This window comes from Aythya ferina (genome assembly GCF_964211825.1).
Source record: "Aythya ferina genome assembly, chromosome: 12".
NCBI lineage: Eukaryota > Metazoa > Chordata > Aves > Anseriformes > Anatidae > Aythya > Aythya ferina.
The window spans coordinates 7,485,676-7,502,156 of NC_140308.1; the positions used below are offsets into that span (position 1 = coordinate 7,485,676).

General features: G+C 38.2%; 1 long non-coding RNA gene across 2 annotated transcripts in view; it reads right to left on the bottom strand.

Moving 5' to 3' along the window:
- The window catches only part of LOC311443649, a 295,691-nt gene that overhangs the window by 25,695 nt on the left and 253,515 nt on the right, over positions 1–16,481 (bottom strand). For both annotated transcript variants that reach the window (XR_014697376.1, XR_014697377.1), the window contains exon 5: positions 13,404–13,492. This is a non-coding gene — a long non-coding RNA (uncharacterized lncRNA). The remainder of the gene's footprint in view (positions 1–13,403; positions 13,493–16,481) is intronic.

The window sequence follows — 16,481 nt, forward strand, 5'->3', positions numbered from 1 at the left end:
CAGACAATTGGTGCTACTGTTGTTTAAACAGGGAATGTAGGAAAAAAAAGAAAAAAAAAAAAAGAAGAAGAAGGAAGAAAAAGGGGAAAAAAAAAAGAAAAAGGAAAGAAAGAAAAGAAAGAAAGTAACCCACATTCTTAGGTATAGGCACTCCTCAGTTAGAAGCAAGACAGGTTTGGAGCTTTTGTTTATTGCTGCATACTGAAATGCGGCAAGGTGGACTGCAGCGAAACCTTCTGAACAATTGGTAAAGATGCATAAATTACTGTGAAATGCAAGTCAAAAGAAATTGGCATTCAGAAAGGCCAGACAGCACAGGCAGTCCATTATCCCTTTAACCACATAACTGACTCAGACACAACTGCCTGATCAATCTGAAGGCAGATGCTATAGCTAGAAAACTATTTTAACAGCTTGGCATCTGGGTGCCGTGATTGCTCAAAGAAAGAGGACGGGTACAATCCGATGAGGTGAACTGCAGCCTGCTGTGGACTCCAGTTTATAATTGCATATGCTTTCTTCATAGGAAACAAAGCAGGTAAAGGAACAAAGTGATTAGAAAAACGCAACTTATGCTTTTGATTTAAAAATCAGCTGTACAGCTTGAGTTTCACCTGTTAACCCCTAGCAGAAGTTTTAATAGAAAACTGTGCTAACACCAGTTTACAAATGAGTTTAGCACTAGGCCCTGATTCAGCCAAGAACTTCTCAAGCACATGAGCTCTCAGAAGGCTGACAGCTGAAGATAGCCCCATATGCCTCTCTGCGTCACTGACTTCAGCTCTATCTCCCATTATGAACATTAAGCAATGATAACGTTGTCTGGTTTATTTTAGTAATTTGTTACATCTTTCCCATGGATATCAATGTCTCTACACATTTTCTGAGTTCTGAGCAAGTTATATACGTGCAAACATGGGACAAAATCAGTCCACAGACCAGTGGTTCACAGTGGGACCACAGGTTCAGTAAGGATTTACTCTAGTTGAAGATCTGATCCTGTTAGGAAATATTTACATGGAGAAGTCACTTATTTGGAATTATATAGAATGTGTAAAATACCTGTTTACTGCTTTGATTATGCTTATGTGAGAGAAATAAGAGATTTTTTTTTCTTGAAATATAAACATGGAACAATATAAAGGGGCCAAAATAGCTCTGTTCCATGTGGTTGTCTGTTAAAACTAAATGCTGCACAAAATGCCAGTGTCTAGTATTTTTGTCAGTGCCAGAAATGAAATACTGCTGCCCTTTCTTCGCCTCCCAATCTCAACAAGACTGTGGATTTTGGTGTAATAATACAAGGTCATCATTACATGAAGTTCAGTATTCTGGCTCCTGAAAGGACTGAGGAATTCTTGGTGTTGTAGAGTATCTTAAACCTCCTGTATGTGAATCCCTCTTAAGTTCTGATAAATGCTGCTGGAATTAACACACTTCTAAACTGTGTTGACTGCTATATTTCTCTGTTGTGCTAAATTCATTTTTCCTACTTTTAGATGAAAGCAGACCAGATTTTGCTGTCATTAGACATCAATGGCATTACACAAGACTTAGAGACGTGTCTTCTATCCTGTTACACCTAATGTGCTTCAGTGCGGATGTGACCAGAGGAAAAAAAAACACAAGTTGAAGTTGTTTAAAGAACTTGCTTGTGTAAGAAAAAGAGTAACTGATGGTCTTCAGTTGCTGCACTTCAATAAAAGTGACATGCTGTCAAATCATAAAATGGCCAAGCTCTGCCATTTAGTTCACCAAAGGTGCATATTCTTTTTTTCTTTCCCTCTGTCAAATGACTAAAGCTACCTACTAGTTGTAAGTATTTTCTCTATTACTAACCCCTGACTTTGTCTTTTCACTGTCTTTTATTTACTGAGATGTTTTTCTTGAAAAACAAACAAACAAACAGACAAAAAAAAAAAAAAAAAAAAAAAAAAAAAAAAAAACATTAGCCTAAAAGGGTTTAAAATAAACCCATAAAGAGGGTAAAATCTGACCAGTTTCAGGTTAAAATATTAGGCAAAAAAGAAACTAATATACAGCAAACATGCAATATCCTCTGCACCTATGTGATACAAGGTGGCTGGGAAACCCCTAGAAAGATATCAGGGACCTGGGAGAGAGATATGAATAGTTAAGGCTATTTGAATCTGGAAACAAAATGCTATATGCGTAACTGAGGACAGGTACTAAAGATCTATACTTAGCTGTATGCTAACTAGAATAACTGAAGATAATTGGATATGTATGACTTGTTTAATCTGATACAATCATATCAGAGATGTATTTTCAAGTGACACAGCACAAGCACAGGAACATTTGATTCTTAAATACCATACATTCAAGAATTGAAAAGAAAATTAACTGGAATCAGCTGTTAGCCAGAATAACTATTGTGGAGAAGTAAATGATAAAGGGCACGTGCTAAAGAATCACTTGAGATCTTAATGCTAGTAGTAAACCTGAAACTAGTGTGATTATTAATCGTCAGAAAAGTAAAAACAGATATATAAACTGTAAAGATAGATTGCTGGTTATGTGATTTTTATAAGTTTAATCATGTGGACAAAATTATTAGGGAGAATAGCATCAGAAAGTCAAGCAGTTTCAGATATCCATAGCAAGAGCTGAGAGAATTGTGTAAAATATTTGTACACAGTAGGACAATATGATGGGGATAAAGGTGAAGGAAAATTAGTCATGACCGTATAATGCAAAGGACCTGTCCAGGTCCCTCTGCAGGGCCTTCCTACCCTCTGGAAGATTGACATTTCCCCCCAGGTTGGTGTTGTCTGCAAACTTCCTTCTTCCACCAGTCATAAACTCTTTTTCTCTTGAATACACAGCAAAAGTTCCCTGTTCAGCCACGCCTCTGCTCTGAAAATTAACTTTTATTCGATTGCCTGCATCAAACTTACAGAAACTGTTAGGTACTTCTGAAAATGGCAGCCTTCCTCTTGTGCCTGAAATGCTGTATTTCTATTGATAATCACATTCACCAGCCAGCACATATGCCAGCAATAACAGTTCAGTATTAATGAAGTGTCTTTTTTTTTTCTGCAAGTAATGAAATTCATTCTTGGCATTAGAACTCTCCCTTACATTGTGAAAGTAAATAGAAAGATGAACAGAAATGGCATATATTCATTAAAATTGCAAAATAGCAATTAAACCTCCTCTTTCTGAATAAATTGTTCCAAAGTATCCAAATAAGAGGTAGTGTGAAACAGTTGTGGGATAAGGTTGATCAGAGGATAATAATTCCATTTTGTGGCAACCTCTGAGATTTTGAAACTTTTTTGTATTCAAGCATGTTCATTTGCACTCACAGAACACCCTTCAAATATATCCGTAGGAAGGAATAATCTGGAGAATGCTAGGAGTGAGAACCCTGTCACACAACAGGAAGATGAAGGCTCTGTTTCTCAGCAGTGAAATCGGGACCCCCACAGCACCCAACACAAGTATAAACAGCTATTCTGTCAGAGAGGAAGATGCTTTTCATCTGTCATTAGAAACCAAGACAGATACTGAGTTAGTGCTTTATCTGCCTTGGCAATGGATCTGTTGCCAACCCAAACTATTTCTTAATAGAAATTTTAAGGAAACCAGAAGGTCTCCAGGAAACATTTCGACCACTCAGTAATCAACATGTTCTCTGACCATCTGTGGGCTGATAAAGTTGAATACTTTGCTAACAGTCATCATCCATCCACTATTCAATGTTACAGTAACACTTCAGCTAAAAGGGCTTGTCAATGGGAGTTAAGTGTCATCATCCCCCTAACACAATATGTAACACAAGTGTGAAAAAGGAAAGGCAGTTTTTGAGATGACTCAGCTCCTGCATAGCTCAGCCACCAAAGACTCATTGCAGTGTATGTTTCATTAGCAACATCTGCTCTTTTTGACATGCTATTTTCTATACTTTCACTTTGCTCATAGTGAAACAGATCTGGCAGAGCCACTGGTCTGCACTTTAAATTTTCCCTGGACTAATGTCCTTTTATATTTCCTAATGGATGCTCAGATGCTAAGAGGGGCATATGGAGGGACAACAATGACGTGGTTCTCATAAGCAACCACTGGTACCCTACAGTGATTCTGACTGAGCTGGATGAATTAAAAAGCCCAAGGTGATATTCCTCTCTCTCTTCCCCCACCATCGCTTGCCATCATTCCATATGTTCCATCCTCTTCAGAAAAAGGTAAATGTCACCCTAGAGTAAGTAAGAATTTATCTCCTTTCTGGGAAAGACAAACACACCTGAAGAAGATGGGGAGCTCAAGATGTGACAAGCGTTATTTATCTCATTACTCATGTATCAATAATACAACAGGTTAAAGCAAAAGCATGAAGGACAGATCACACAGACGAGTAAGCAGGATACCAATAAAATTAAATATATTACCTACTAATACAAAGCCAGCTTCTACTGAAGTTGCATGGGCAACAATAATTAAAAGAAACAAAACAAAAACCAAACAGCATTACTGAATCATTTCTGCCTAGTGAACCATTATAAACTAGACTAGTCATATGGTGGGACTTGATCCTCACAGTCTTGCTGTCATTTGGTATTTTACCTAAATATTGACTCCAAAACTGGTTTAAAAGTTTATTTCTGAAAGAGAAATTTAATGAAATATTCTAGGAACTGTAGTGTAGTAATACTGTGTGGATTTATATCTAAATTCTGCCTGGGGTCTCTGTGAAATTGCATCAGACTTACCATGTGTGTGTGGCAATCTAAATCTAGTAAATTTAAATGATGGATAAGAAATGCTGAAGCTACTTGCTTCACTAATTTTCATCAGATCAATCAAAATAACGCATGATAGCATCAGCCTTCTGAAATGGGAGATCTGAACATTTCAATTTTGCTTTTAACACAGGAAATCTGTCAAGATACACTGATCCTTAGACCACGCTTTGATTTTGATGCCTTCTTCCTTTTGTTTCTTTCTTTTTCTAGTTAAATAAATTTTACAGACAAATTGCCAATCAGGCATAGACCAATGTCTGCTGACTAATGTCCATTCTCTTAGTGTTGAAACGTATGGAAACACACTGCAGTTGTGTACTGAAGGTATACGACAGCAGGGAATTAGCAGTTTCAATGAAGAGCACTACAACATCAGACACCCATGAGAAAGCCATTACAGTGCTTAAATGGGGGCCAGGGGGACTGTTTTTCTAAAGACACAGATGGATGCTGAACGTAGACTTCAGAAGACGAGTCTATGAGGAGCTACCTGAAAATCCTGCCTCTGTGCCATTAATACTAGTGGGTGTTAAGTGGTGGTACGGCAAGGAGGAGCTATCTTTGCCTCTCCTGGCACCAGTAAAGTCTCAGCAGCAGCTCTCATCTGTCTTAGTGACCAACACAAAACCTGTGAATTGGACCCTGGAATTAAAAGTGCTTTATATTTTTGAAATCGCTAGTTAATAAATAAGGGGCCAGCAGATTCTACAAAAAACAAAGCAGTATAGTTCTGGGATTTATTGACCAATAAAACTTGTTATTGTGAACTGCAAATGGCTTCCTCTGTGCAGCTTTTTACATCAGTTTGGTGTTTTTTTTTTTGTTTTTTTTTTTTTTTTTTTTTTTTTTTTTAACAACTCCTATAGGGAAGAAATCCTTTTTCATTACATTATTAGTGTACCTGGGCCCAGATAAATGGACAGAGAAATGTGGTACAATCAGGGAACATTTAAAACAATAAGCCCCAGACAGCAAAAGAAAGAGTGCATGAGGAAGTGCAAACAAACAAAAGACAGTCAACAGTGTGATCAGAATAGGAAATTTGGCACTTGTTACAGAAACAAATCTCAAAAGCTTTTTCAGCCTTATATTTGGCTGCTAGTGAATAAGATAAACAGGCTGGTAGGAGGTGAGCTGAGGGAATACAATGTGAATCAAAGCAGGCGGTGTTATTGCTTTGCAAGGCAATGGTTAGGCTTCATGTGGAGTAGTATATCTAGCATTTGTCATTCGTTTTTAGATAAGATATAATTTCTCTTGAAGGAATGTAGAACTGAGTAACTTAAGTGATGCCAAACTTCAAAGATTTAAAATGTGAAGTAGGAGTGAGAAAAGTTATGCATACCCAGCCTGATAAAAATAAAGATGACAAATTTCTCTGCAGATTGAAAGAGATTTAGGAATTAGAATTAAGGCACTCAGTCATTTTTCCTACTTTGCTTTTATCATTCCTCTTATTATCACAGTAAATGCTGCCACTCTGGGCAAATGGCACAGGGGCAGAAGTTCTGGAACGGTGATCTCCTTTAGTAGAACTACAGAAAACAGTCATCATACATTCATGGGTTATTTTGGTCTGTGAAATATTCTTACCCAAAATTGGGATTAAGAGGGGAAGTTGGGTTTCTTGAACATCTAAAAAATGTCAGATGAAGAAAAGTGAAAGATTATTTCAGTTGGATTGTTTTGTCTTTTAAATATTTCACCAATATATCATTTATATTTTGAAACAAAGTGTATTTTGTTTTCATTTAGAAAACACTGACACATCAGCAGTTTGAAACCTTTCAGCATTTTTCCTGAAGCAAGAAGTTCACCAAAAGCTGTTTTTTTCCTAAGCGTTAACATTTTCCAAGGAAGAAAAAAATTCTCAATAGATCTATTTCAGAACCACCCTATGCAGGCTGACACAGCTTGATCCAAAGGCCACTGAAGTTAATGAAATGACTTTTGTTGTTTTCAGGAGGCTCTGGGTCAAGCCATTTAATGACCAGAAAGGGACCAGAAGTCCTAATGCAGTACCCAGCACCAAAACCTGACTACTGGCAAAAAAGGAGTGGAGCTGCTCCGTAACTCAGAACATAACAGTTAGCAAAGTGAAAAAAACAGGTTTGCAAAATTAAAGTGTGGATGTTAGGAGTTCAGCAATTGCTTCTGAGCTGCATGTTCCAGTCTAACAAAACCCACATAAGAAGAGAGTCATTGCAATTCTGCTGATGTGCAGGGGCAGCGGGTCACAGCCTCTAGGCAGATTACCAGTGGGCTGCTGAGCAGCACCCAGGCACGGAAAGGCGTGGGGGGGGGGGGGGGGGACGACAAAAGATGAGGGTTACGATTAGAGTATATGTAAGTGGGAAGACAGAAATCTTGACTAATTAAGCACTTCGCATCTCTCAAGTGCCACTTTTAAATTAAGGCATGAAAATGTTTTGAACTAGTAACTTTTTAACCCATTCTTGCTGTGACCAGCCCTTCTAAAGAAGCTCCCTTTGCACAGGCTATTGCTACTTGTCATCTCAGCCCTGCTAACAACATTTTTTCTGATGAAAAGCCCAAAATCATTTGCAAAATGAGGAATTAAACTTATTCTCCCTCCCTTCCTGACATGGCAAAGCAGCCCCTGCAGCCTGCAGACCACTACAAAACAAGGGGCTCTGTCCCGCTGGGTCTGCCTTTGTGCAAGGTTCATTCTACCAAGGAGACAAATCGACTCCTCATACTTAAAAACACAGGGAACACACAAATCAATTAGCAGCTAAACATGTTTTCATATCCCTGCATGTTCTGAGATAAAAATCCCACTGAATAAACTCAACAAGTACACAACTCCTAGGGAATTAGACTAAAACTATGACCTAGTAAAAAAAACAGTATCTGGTGAAAACTGACCAGTTTCTAGTTCTGCTACAACTCTTACACTTAGGCCAGACTCACCTCTCTGTGAAGCTTACATCAGTTTTTGGCTTTGCATGGAAACCAAACAAAATCAAGAAAATACAGTGTGGTGATTTTCGGGGCTTTGTTGTTTGTAAATCCATGTATTAGATTGTCAGTTTGTACAAGACTGGATAGCTTCAATAAGCCTGGTGAAGTGATCCTGATTTACACCAGATGAAAGCCCAGCACAGAAAGTATAAGCCTACATGAGCAAAAACAAAAGGGTTTTATAATCTGGAGTTTGCAAAACAAACAGAAGACCTCCTGCCCTGCACAAAGAACTTTAGACTTGAATTATCACATGCAAAGTAAATATCGCTGGCTGCACAGCAACTGAAGCTTGTAATTTTGGCTTGCCAAACTGCAAAGGCTTAAAGACCTGTGAAAGGAATCAATCCTAATAATTCTTAGAACAGGTCCAACTCATTTTATATTTAGAGTAAAACTAGCACTGGGAGAAAGGCAAGAACACAACGTCTGCAGCTCATTCATTACTGGTATTCATAGAATTATTAAAGCATAAAAAGGGGGAAAAAACTCTCAGCCATCAACAGGGTAATGGGGAATTATTATCATCTTACTAGAGGCCGATACCTCGAGAATAGCAGGATTTAGGGAATAATGAGGGCTTTTTAAAATTGAAAATCACATTTCTGGTAAGCAGACAGTTTTCAAGACAATGAATAAAGGCAACTGGAGGATGTTACGAGACTGTACTATCTCTGCTACAAAGCAAAAATAATAAAATGAAAGGCGATAGCCAGAGAAGTATATGTGAGGGCCAGCTACATGTAGCTGGTTCCTCTACACAGGGTCAGAAAAAGGCACAGACATTTCCTCCTTTCTGTTGCCTTCACCTTCCAGATCCAATTGATTTCAGAATGCTTTACTGTCAATCTCACTCAATGTGCCATTTTCCAAGAGAGAGAGAAAAGGATCTGTCCAGCTACAGGAAGCAAGAACCCAGCTATGCTGCTGGCCGTGGGGGAAGTTTGAAGCACACCTCCCCACAAGGCCAGGAAGAGGAGAGCTCCTGACTCGCTCAGAATACCCCTCCGGTGCTGCTGCTGCTCCGCATTGTCTCTGATACAAACTTCACTTCTGATGGCACTGTATGACTTAAACTGAGGATTTCAGAATATGTGATAGAAATTGACTCTGCTCACTTTTTAGTTTTCGTGTTAGCAAAATTCATGCACAAAACTGTTTTGTGTTAGACCCTCAGTCACAGACTACACGAGATGATTTTCATGCATGCACTCGCATGGGGAATTGCTTGTATTATGAAAATCAAAGCCCCAGGTGGCAGATTCTCAACAGCCTGTGCAATGAGTGGAATGCATAAAAAATACATGTAATAGGAACTATCTATATTGGAGTGATATGCCATATATGTAGGTCTCTTGAAAATCTGGTTTCATGTGTCAAAATTCAATCTCTTTTAATCCACCTTTAAAAAATGGTTGAATTCCTAAAATTAGACTTAGAAGCTCGTGATTTCTAGCTGGAGAGGCAGCAGTATTGCACCAGCAATTGAGTCAATTCTCATTAAGAGTCATGACTGTTTGCATAAACAGAAATGACAGTTTATAGGTAAATCCTACCCAGTGTGGAGTCCATTCATTTTAAATGTTATGCTCAAAAGGCCACAGCAGCATAATAATGTGAAGGCAGGCATGAAGACTCCAATAAAACTGCACCCACTGGGTCAGTGCCACTGCATAGCATGCTCTGGATATTTACAGAATGATTATACACTAGGTGGTCAATCAAAGCTCAGTCTGTCTGTCATAAATATTAGACCTAAAGGCCACAGGTGTGGATTTTACAGAACTGTTTCTTGTCTCCACTCTCATAGGGTATAATACCTGTGTACCTTTATAAAGAATTTGCTTTCATTCATTCAAGCCTTTCTTAAAGTGACTCTTCTGTACACTGCATCTATTATGTTAGTTTAATAAGGATACTCCCCTGATGCTCATACCTCCTGGCAGAACTGTGCTGTCATTTTTTTCATCTCTCCTGTGGTCATGCAGACAATGAAACTAGGAACTCTGCTGCTTACATTTTTCAACTTACACTGTCTTATCAGTTGATGGCAGATGGTTTGGGGGAATCTTAGTGGGAAAAGAGCCACTGCTAATGTCACCTCCATATCTTGAACTTTAGTCTTTCCCACTGCATGGTATTTGTTAGCAAAACATGGACACCAGAGCAACAGAGCAGCCTGTATGAATTGTGAGAGGAAATCCTCTCACCAAGAGAGACAAAGCACAAATATCTCTGTTCTGTATATCAGATGGGGGAAAAAAACAACAACCCAGAAACACTCTATTAGAGTAGTTCTGCAAATGTCAGATTTTAAATGCTTTGTGGTATGCAAAAAGCAGTAACAGACTTTCAGCATAAAATAATGGTTTTACAGAAAGGGCTCAAAAAAAAAAAAAAAAAAAAAAGTGGGGTAAAAAATTGGGGGGATAAGGAAATAGGGAGCGGAGCATGCACAGGATCTCCACACAAGCAAAAGACCTGCTGCCTCTTTATAGAGGCAGCATTCCTAGGGGGAAATAACCCTTAGAGACAACTGTAACACAGGATGGCTGCAAAGGTGGACAGCACTGAGGAATCATAAGGAAGCATCATCCTGTGCTGGTCCATCCACTGCTCTGCCTCCACACTGGAACAGCACACTGAGCTTCTCAACTGTGTTAGTGCAGAGCTCTCCCAGGCTGATTAAACCCTCCTAAGAATTAACATCAGATACATTCAACAACACAGGCATGGTGTCAGGTGGATGCTGCTACAGTTTTCCAGGGCATGAGCTGTACCACCTACACACGATGAAACCCATACACGCACAGCAGTTCAGCACTCGGCAGGGGATTATGGTAACACAGCCTTGCAGCCTGTGGACATGTCTAGGTGCTTTTGTTGTAGTTTAGTTTTTGTTTGCTTGATGGTTGGTTTTAGTGCTTTGTTTTGTTTTGTTTTGTTTTTTTTTTTGACACAGCAACAACCAACAACTTAAGCAGAAATACATTAATGGCAAGAAACTGCCTCAAACAATATATCTAATCTATTCTACAAAAACTCAAAAACTTCTGAACTCGATTACAACATTTTTGTGTTCCCCTGTGATTCCAGTTCTATCTTAATGGCTTAAGAATCATGCTGAAGGCATTGCAAACCTAGGGGTTTTGCATTATTCTTAAAGCATATTTATATCACATCTTTAAAGCAAGCAATGTTTAAATATGTTGGAGCACAACTGAATTGCACTGGGATCCCAGCAGAGAACTTGAAAAAGACACCAGCAACATCACCATTAAACTAAAGATCTCTGCTGTATATTTAATTCACTTTTATAAACTCAGACTGCTCCTCACAGGATTATTTTAGCCCAGAAAAAATCAACACTATTCACAACAGCTGATGGTTTCATATCTGAAATGGACTCACTACTTTTGGTGTTACTCTGCATTATGTAGGGCTTTGAATCATTTCCTGTGGATCTTGGGAGAATTTGTCCTTACTGGAGTTGAATGAACTGCATTATAATCTGTCCTAAGCAGAAAGCACTTGCGTAGCAAAACAATTAATATTAGTTTTTAAATTCTCTTGATCTGACCCTCCCCCCCCCAAAAAAAAAAAAAAAAAAAAAAGTTGTAGCTTGTGGTTCAGGCAGGAGTAGATTTAACAATGTTTGGACTGATTGAAGAGCCTTCCAAAAAACATGCCCAGGCAATCCAAACCATTTTCTAGGTGTCACTGAAAGGCTGCAGGGACTCTTTGCAGCCTTGATACCAGCACCAATTTTGTATGCTTGTTTTCCTATTTGAGGACTGCAATTGAGTTTTACCCTGTGACATTCAGGAAGCGAATCAGAGCCTATATGTTTTTTTAATGGAACAAAGAATTATTTTCATGTAGACTTAGCCAATTGTTGATTTTTAGCTAGAGGCTCAGAGGAGACTTTTTACATGACCAGGAGGAGATGGTTATTGCAGTCAAATTTTTCAAGAAACTGTGAAACATGCATCATCAATTTTTAATATGAATAAAAATATAGATGGTTTATACTAAAATTCACATATACAAATTAGCATTAAAGGAGACTCTTCTGCCTCCTGAAGGATTTTAAAAATGCAATATCAGAGTACTAGTCACTTCTGCTGAGGGTTTTAGAATTGGAAGTAAATATTTATTGCAGAATACTAATAATCTGTTTACACATGGAAAATGTTTCAAAGGACTGTCAGATACTTCTCTTTCTCTCTAGAGAAGAAGGCATTTTCTCTCCATATATAAAGATGCAAAAGGTATTGCCAAAATTAGGTGTGCATAGCTATGACTTAAGGATAAGCATATTATTGTTAAAAATGGGACAAATCTTATGTTCCTTATTAAAGTAAAACTTCTCATGGAAGTGAAAGCATGACCATTTGCCAGATCTTATATGTTATCCAGGACACAAGAGGCACTACAAACAGTACTGGAGACAGCAAAAGCTTGCAGTAGTCACTGACAATCAACTGGGCAAGACACTGACACCTGCATAAAAAAGACAGCTAAAGCCAGAGATGATAGGAGATGAATGAGTTCATCTTGTGTGATGATGTGTTTGAGATCTTCTAGATACAGAAAATTCACTGTCAGTCAAAAGGGTCAACTATTTTGCAATAGCGCAAGACAAAAAGGATGGCATTATGAATTTGTTCTTTTGTGACAGGATCAGTGTATGATCTTCTCTCCCGTTTCTTGTTTTTCCATTAGTTCAGGAGATAGCAAGGAAGATAAAACAAGGCTGGAATAAATGCAATTTTAGTTTTTCTGGTGGAGCCAAGACAACATGGTACAAAGCCCTACTTTAGCTGTCAAAGACAGTGTGTAAGAGGCTACTGTTGCTATTACATCCTTTGTCAGCAGCAAGGAAAAGTTTTTCAATCCAGGCACTTCCTGACACCACCTGACATGAATTTCAGATTTTTGATAGAAATAGAAAGATCCTATCATGGCCATTCTCCTAGGGAATTTGCCCCTAGAAGTTCCCAGATCCTTGGTTTTTACTGTAAACTTGTGTGTGCTGCCATTTATATCACAGTGAAATACAGCACATATGCAAAAACTAGGTTTCTCCATTTCCGTGATACATATTGTAGCCTCTTTCAATTTCCCCCCAAATTAAGAGTAGTCCCAAAATTAAAAGAATAGTTCATCTTGTCCTATTGACATTCAGCAGCTATTGATTCATTTGAGAAGGAAAAATTTTACCAGAAAATGCTACCCACTTACCTGGCTGACACTCACAATGAAACTTAGAGCTCAGAAAAAGGTTTTGTCAATGTATTTATGAACATATACATCGGCAGAGCATATCCTTAATGCTTTACAATGCATTGACTTAGTGGCAGTTATAGCTTTTATTGGCTAACCTTTAATTAAGCTATTCTTACAACCTACACACAGGAACAAGGTGAAAATCAGATCCTAAACATTAAACATACTTTTAAAAATAGGACTCAGTCTTGACTAGCTGGACACAAGGCTCATAACTGAAGTTTATCCAGTTAATATTTGCTATAGTTTATGATGTTGAATTAAAGGTTGTGGGAGGTAATTATTCCCCTCTCTTTGACACTAGTGAGACCACATCTGGAGTCCAGTGATGGGCTTCACAGTAAAAAACAAACATGAACATACCTGAGCAAGTCCAGTGTAGGTTCACAAAGATGATTAAGGGCTTGGAGCACCTTCCATACAAGGAGAGCTGGAAACTGGGATTGCTGAGCCTGGAGAAGAGACAGTTCAGGGAGATCTTATCGAGGTGTAAAGATACTCGATGTGAGAGAATGAGGAAGATGGAATCAGACTCTTCCCAGTTGTCCCCAGTGACAGACAGGATGATGCCATGGCACAAACTGAAACACAGGAAATGCCATTTAAACAAGAAAAAAATTCTTTGTTAGGGTGGTTGAACACCAGAACAGGTTGTCCACAGAGGTTGCAATGTCTTGGAGCTGTGCAGAATAAAACTAGCCACAGCCTGAGAAACCTGCCGCTAGTAGTTAACCCTGCTTCAGCACGGGAGAGCTGGGCAAGTGATCTCTAGAGCTCCCTTCCAAATTCAACTGCTTGGTGGTTTTGTGATTAAGAGGAAAAGAGACTCCTATACTTTCCGGAAAACTAAAATATGGTTTCTACTCCACATGTTCATGTTTGTAATTTTTTGTCACCTCAAATAGAACGAAAACAAGATTATGAAATGTTTCATGTTGATCATCAAAATGTTTCACACCCTAACAATTATGTTGTATTGCATTTTTACAAAACACGATATATTGATTTTACTAATTTTTTCAGTGCATCTTCACTCTGATGAAAACTTCAGTGGAAGTAGTATGTCCCATGCAACATTTTTGTTTAATATCTTCTTATATAAAAACTTCCAGTTGGAAATTGTTCAGCCTGTTCTTAAAGCCTGGTTTAGGCCACTTATTTTCAAACTTGATTTCCTAGCATGCCAGGGATCTCTCTGAGTACTTGTGCCTTCAAACTCACAACACATCACTAATATATAGACATGTTACAATATACACAAAAGGCCTGATCTGAAGCATGAGAAGATTGCTATACACAGCAATGGACTTCAAAGCATCTCCACAGTTTGCAAGTAGTTTTGTTTGTTTTCTCTTTTTGCTGTTGCTTTGGGGATTTTTATGTGTTTTTTCTTCTTGTTTTTACCTAGGAGATACTTACATACTTCCTATTTCAAACAAGAAAATAAACAATAAAAGAAGAGGAGAAATTGCTAGCAGAAGCAAAATAAAATGGATAGCAAAGCACGTAGCATAGGTCTCATAGGTAAGTATGCTTTCTTAACTGAATCTTTTTTTCTCTGCAGCTGCCAGTACCAAGGGAAAGAACTCTGAGCCGGTTTAGCAACAGAATTTCTGAGTATTGTCTGACTGCAGCACTATGACAGAAAGGTTTATTGCAAGCTGCCAAATTAGGGACCACAATAATTACCTGAACCAAAGACTCTGAAGAATAGCTTCTGGGTAATGGAATTTGATAATACATGCTGCTCCTTTCATGCCATGTGATATAGTATTGTCCTAGAACTGCTGGAACAATGGTAACAGCCCCATGAAGCCTTCCTTCCATGTGCAGATCAGCCATGTCAGCATGCAGAGCAGTGCCCATTCAGCGCAGACTTTCTTTTCCTCTTCTGATACAAAATTTCTTGCTTCAAATAGCCTGCAGCTGGTTTTATTTGCCTTGGTTTTATTTGTCTTTCTCAATTATCAGAGACCACTGCATGTAATAATCCTTTTATACATTCTTTTAATTAGGTTGTAAAATGTGACCAGTTCCTTTCTGAGATGTATATTTATACAATTAAGAAATATATAACTACTAGTATTTATAATTAATTATTATTTCGCAGATACAATGTAGGCATTTGCATTTTATCACATGCCATCAATAAGTCAAGAAAACGCAGAGTCAAGTTCATCTCCCTGCAATTTCTAAAGTTGCATCTAGCCTACAATTTGACTCACTCATGCTAGACACCCACAATTAAATAAATGTATTCTGGCCGTGTTTAATGATACCAGGTGAGGGTATGACAAATACTTCAGTACATCTTTAGGTTGCTAGACTGCTATAGAAAAAAATCATCAAATACATCATACACAGTGTTATTGTGACAGTGATGACCGTATACAGCAGTGCTTATTTCCCATTTCAACTTGTATCTCTTATTTCTAGGATCAGAGTTACACCAAAGCTAGATACACACATTTTTCTATTGAACAATGTCAGCTAGGTGTATTTTTGTAGTATCAAAAATCCTGGGGTAGACACAGTCACACTGTGAAAAAATAAATAAATAAATAAAAATTGCTTCTTTCATTCAGCAGGGAAGTGGCATATGCAGTTATGACAAAGCCTTCTTTTACTGTCATTAGGTGCCCCCACTCCAGGAGGATTTCCACATAGAGTAGCCTGTCTCTTTGGTGCATGTCTGAGTGACTGGGATCCAATGCTTGTTTAATCATCAGTTTTCCCCATAAAGACCAGATACTGACAGGGCACATGATAATAACGCTGATTTATTGCTCCCCTCCACAGCTCTACCAATACAGCAGCAAACCTCTGCTATAAGGCCTAGGCAAAAGGACTGAATAAATCCAAAGTTACTAAGTAAGACCTTGTCTAGACACATGTTAATTTTTTTCTAATCGTATTGTAAGTGTAAGTAATAAAAACCTTTCTTTGATGCTACAGTACACATATTGAATATGCTCGACAGCTGGTCTAAGGCACATTCACAGTGATATAACTGAAAGTATACAAACTGGAAAACTACATAGTCACATCTTGGTCCTTGGAAAGTAAAGAGCAATTCAGCAGCACACTGTTTAGGCTCAGATACTAGGCTGTGTCACTCAGGGCTGTCTCAGCTTCTTAATAGATACAGACAAGGAGAGAAAAAGAGGATTGGTAGGGTAAACTATGTCTGCCAAAGATTGAAAGATTATTTACTAGAAGATGGAATATGTAATATAAGTCTTCTCTTAGTGCAATTTAGCAAAACAGAGTATGCAGTTAGCAGAACTCAGTCAAGAGCCAGCTGATGATAATGTAATTTTAACATGGTCAGTAAAAAACTTTTTTCTCTTCCCAAATTGCTCATTAAAAATACTTTATTTTAAGAGCATTGTTGATCAACCTCTTTCAGAAGAAATGCAGTCAAAACCACAGGGCAAACAG